Source organism: Dioscorea cayenensis, chromosome 20, assembly GCF_009730915.1.
Source record: "Dioscorea cayenensis subsp. rotundata cultivar TDr96_F1 chromosome 20, TDr96_F1_v2_PseudoChromosome.rev07_lg8_w22 25.fasta, whole genome shotgun sequence".
Classification (NCBI taxonomy): Eukaryota; Viridiplantae; Streptophyta; class Magnoliopsida; order Dioscoreales; family Dioscoreaceae; genus Dioscorea; species Dioscorea cayenensis.
This window is the reverse complement of record NC_052490.1, coordinates 5,732,754-5,738,139: the sequence shown is the minus strand read 5'-3', so window position 1 is coordinate 5,738,139 and position 5,386 is coordinate 5,732,754.

Sequence of the window (5,386 nt, the reverse complement as noted above, 5' to 3'; positions counted from 1 at the left end):
AGCACGATTGTATCACTCGGAAATCTCAGGCTAGAGTTATTTTCAATGTAACAGGGGAAGCACACAATAGATGCTCCTAGCATGATCAAGCTTCAGTTGAGCTCGGTCCAAGCACGACCACGCTACATCCCACTAGAAATTCTAGGTGAACACTTGGCTGATTCACTCAAAACCATTCTAGGAAACATGGTTGAAGCACAATCGTGCTTAGGTTGTATCGAGCTCGATGACAGTCCTTTTTAACTCCAAGTTCTAGGGTTTGCTCTCAACCAGGAGGACTTTAAAGAGGGCAAAGATCAGGCTTCACCATATCTTTTAAGGGGATCAAGGAAGAGTTGGAGGCATAATAGAAGTATGGTTAAGCATACAGAGCTTGGCAAGGAAGATTATCTTGAGGAGAAGGGAGTTATGTCTTCTATCTCTAGTTCTTCATCAATGTTTTCCTTGCTGTACCCATCAATGAGGGGCTAAGCATCCACGGTGGCCTGGGATGTGAACTATGTTATTTTGTATTCTTTGACTCCTTGATTTTTAATACTTACAGAGTTCATTTGGTTTCTTGTGTTTTATCTTGTGTATGCATAACTTGATGGTTTGATTTGCACACCTTCTTAGGTAGTCTAGATATCTTAGCAAAACTTGGTGTATTTGAGAACCATAGATGCAACATTACTTTTGAGCACACACTTGAAACATAGAATGTACCTGGTTGAGTGTTTTTCTCGAGAGCACACAGGGGTGTGCGTCTGCCCTTGTAGCTCTCTCCTGGGAGTCACATGGGTGTGGGTAATTTCCACACGCCCGTATGGATGTGCAGAAATGCAAGAGCCACGGGTTTCCTTTAAAATATTTCCGTTTTCTTCATTCTTGCACTCCTAGTCACTCAAAAAATACTCTCCATTACTCTCCCGACCTCACACCATTTATTTAGAGGAGTTTTACTCGACTTTCCGGCTGATTTAGAAGGTTTTCATCTTCAGCTTGTCGGTAAACCCTCATTTCTTTTTTTCTTCACCACACATGATTTTAATCGATTAAAATGATGAATTTTTCTTCGTTTCTATGTTTATATGGTTTGTGCATGCATAGAATGAAGTTAGAAACAATATTAAGGTGTATTTTTTGTTTTGTGATGCGCAGCCGTGCGAGTTTCACATCCCGTGGATCCATACGGGCGTGTGGAATTTCCACATGACCATGTGGATTTTTGCAGTATTATTTTATGAGTTTCTTTGATCAATTATTTTTCAATTTGGGCAGATATGGCACCCCGGTCGGAGAAACATGTTGACAAGCACCCGCGTGAGCCATCCCCTTAGGCAGAGAACATGGGATTCGTTGTCCCCGAGCACCAGGTCCAATTTATGAGGTTGTTAAAGCTTAGGTTCGGAGAGTCTGGCTTCCAAGACACAAGCATATTGCGGAAGATACAGCAGGGAGATGAGTTTGATGATGAGGTTGAGGATCTTGTCTCAGTAGGAGGTTGGAGGCAGTTATTATTGATTAGAGAGCCTGCAATACGTACTCTTATCCTTGACGTGTTATCATCATTCGAGTTCGACCGCTCTTATGCTAGATTTGACAGTATTAACGCTATACAGTTAGAGCACTTGGACATCACTACAGCATGAGCGTGACACAGTTTTTGACCCGGTTGGGACTGTATTAGGAGACATTCACCGACACTGAATGATCGACTACCAACAGACTATCCAGGTAGCTTGACTCCTTAGAGAGCGATACAACACTTTGTGTGACCAGAGGCAATACGAGCGTGGAGTTTCCAACGCCACGTGCCTTTCTCGACAGGCCTAACATCATCTACATGCCATCTTGAGCCGGTCAGTGAACGGCCGTGGTGATAGCACGTGAGTCCTGAGTCGGCAGGATTTATTATATTTGTATTCAATGGTGCGGCGACAACCACTTCATTTGGGACATATTTTAGCTGAGTATTTGCATCTCCAGAGCCAATATGCTAGAGTAGGTGCCATTTTTCTCGAGCCCGTACATTATCGAGACTCGATCACGGCCATGGGTCGCTGCGGACGCCTATCGTGTAAGGGTGGAAGATGACCATAACTTCACCGTTGGGGCTGGATACTCTTAGATTGATGGGATTGGTGCGCAGATACAGTCCTTGTGTGTATATATTGGCCACACCTGCTCTAGAGGTAGTGAGAGGGAGGGAGATGATCACTGAGAGGGTCCCTCGCTCGCGTCCCTCGAGCCTTAGCCAAAGACATGAGATGGATACAGCATGCGCCTCCCCCAAAGACTAGAGCCACCTCTAGTGAGCATCTTCCGTCCATCTCGTGCCCATGATAATTTTGTGAGGCTTGAGAGTGTTGTGGGGGTACTCTAGAGTGATTTTGCTGAGGTTCGTACGCTACAAGCTGTGAACCACACAGAGGTGATATCCTGTCTCGACATTCTATAGCAGTTATTAGAGAAAGATGAGACGTCACCATTCATTATGAGACCTCGGACCCCTCAGGCATCTCCGGCACCACCATCACCCATCCGCATGATGGTCGATCCACCAACATCATCCTCTTCACCGACAGCAGCACCGGGCGGCAACAGCAGCCGAGCACTGAGATGACATTGAGGCTTGATACGTCTTTTCTTTTATTTCTCTTATGTTAGTATTGCCATTTTGGACTTGTAGACTCCAAAAGGATTTTCCTTCTGAGTCTATCTTTTATTTTGTCTCAAGTTGTATTTTATGGGTTTACTTTTATATGCTCGAGTTTATTTTGTTTTTGTTGAGCTTCACTGAATCCCCTTGTGTATGCGTGCAGATTGTCTTGTCAGTATGGAATTGAGAACTAGTCATGGGAATGGCCAAGGTGTTTTGCACTTTGCCGTGAGTGTGCTTCACAACCCGTTGGATCTTCATTCCCAAGGATTTAGCTCCATCAAATACAACACTAGGATTTAGGTGAGTATTGTTTCGATTGCCACCTCCACATATATTGTTGATTGTTGTACTTGTTAATGAGCTTGCATGTGTACATTGAGGGCAATGAACATCTTAAGTGTGGAGAGGAGTTCTCTTTACAAATTTCCTTTATATTTATGCTTTGATTGTGCATGCTCACATAGCCAATGTTGGTTCACCTTAGTTGCAATGATGGTATTCTTGAGTTTAGGAGAATTTTTAACAATGAATGTTTTCAGGCTATAGTTTTTACTTGAATTTCTAGTAATTTTTGCCCGATTGACACTTATTGCATATCTTACTCATTAAACTCTTTTGGAAACTCAAGTTTGATTTTTAAGGGACTAATTAGTTTTTTCTCTTGTTTTGTTATTTTTTTTTTGTTAAAAAAATTACTTGTTTGTGTGCATCGGGGGTGGAAAGAGCTACCGCCTATGAAGTATGAAGCTACTCTAATAAGTCATATACTAGTTATGCCCTAATGAGAGAAAGAGCTATCTCATGGGATGAGTGAAAGCTACTACCCCGGTAGAAAGAACTACCACCTCTAAAGTGTGAATGCCACCTTAGCAGCCACTTTGGAAAGGGCTACCTTAGAGGATGTGTGAAGTTTGAGGAGTATACTTTGGGTTGAATTGAGTGAGTTTACACACACTTACATGATTTTGGGTTTGTTGTCCATTTTGATTCAAGTTTTTAGCTAGAGCATTATTTTTTGTATTTAGTGTTGAAATTTCCCTTACTTATAGAATACTCTTCTTGCATACTTTGGTGAACCTAAGGCCAAGCACGTTCAATATTTCCTTCTTCTATGCTTCAATGTTTTATTTTTGCTTGAGGACAAGCAAAAGCTTAAGTGTGGGAGAGTATGATAAGTGCTTGTGTATTAGTAATATGAAATATTCTTTTTTTGCATTGAGCATTACTTTTATTAGGTTTTAGTGCTAAGACATGTGTATTTGTGTTACTTTGGTGCATGAAGGGTTGTGGAGCCAAATATGTAAGAAAAAAGCCAATGTAGATGTGAATGCACTATTTGATGAAAATCTTGGAAGGAACAAATGTGAAGACACAAGTTGGGCTCAAAGATAAAAGAATGTGTGCCAACCTCCATGTATTCAAGCAATTACAATGAGTTGGAGGGGCATGAAGACAGACACATTTGCGTATCCCGACTTATGCAATGATATCAAGATCTTCACTAATGAGGCTTTCTATTGAAGAAGCGATGCGATCTACGGCATAAACGTGTGCCCATTTATGTTGCCTCGTTGAAAAGTGTGAATTGAGAGTATTTTTGGCCGGGTACTGTAGCTGGTATTGTAACAAATAACCGTAACAATACTGTAGCAATTAATGTTCACAGCCCGCCAAAAATCAGAATTCCAGAGAATCCATACGCCCATGTGGAATTTCCATAGGGGCGTGTGGAAATTCCACACGGGCATGTGGGACATCCACAAGGCCGTGTGGATGCCCTATTCCAACCTATTTAAAGCCGCAATCCAGCCCGATTTCAGAACCCTTTTTCCCATCTTTTCTCCAATTCTTGAGAGGCTTGCGACTAGGGTTTAGAGAGGTATTGGCAAGGCTTTTGCAGTGGTTCTATGGCTTTGACACCGCGTTTCTCTTGAAAGATAGTTATTGGGGAAACTTTCGTCGACACCAATCCGGCGAGGTGTGCCCTAGGCTTGACGAAGGAACCTGTGGAGAGGATGAGGATACTCCACAAGACCATAGACATGACTACCGAGGGAGTTTTCCTATGGATTACTTGTTTTTATTTTCGATTTTACTATTGATTGTATCTTCTTCCATGGAGAGCTAAACCCCTAGTGGGTACTTGGATTTGTGAACCTTAGGATGTATTTGTTTCATTAACCTTTTATTATGTTTTCCTTAATTTATGTTTAAACTGAGTTCCAATCTTGAATGCTCGTTGAATGATTTCTCCCGTAGAGTGACACTAGGGTTGAGAGTTCATATTGGTAATCTTTGTGAGTGAGTGACACGCCACGAGAGTTAGACAAAGCTTGATTAGAGATGGTCGAGAGGTTGTGAAGCGTCACCTTTCCCTTCTGATGTGATTTATCCTACCTTCATTTCCTAAAGTTATTTATAGTTACAATAGAATGAAGTGCTAAAGGATGAACTCCGCTGGGGCTTAGTTGCGTGAGTGACAGAGTGAAGCGCTGAAGTGAACTTTTGTATCTAGGGCTTAATTGTGACTAGGGACCTTTCGCCTGGACCAAAGGGTTAGGTCTAAATATATGAATGGAGATTATCACTTGGAATCCCTAGAGCATCTTGCAACTTTGCAAAGTGTGAGGTGTTAAGACTGGTCGATTTTTCCGCCGGGGCATAGTGTAGAGTTAGTCACGGCTGACCTTAGGTTTGGGATCGTGTATCTTAGGATGTCCATGACTCTTTGAGTATTAGTTC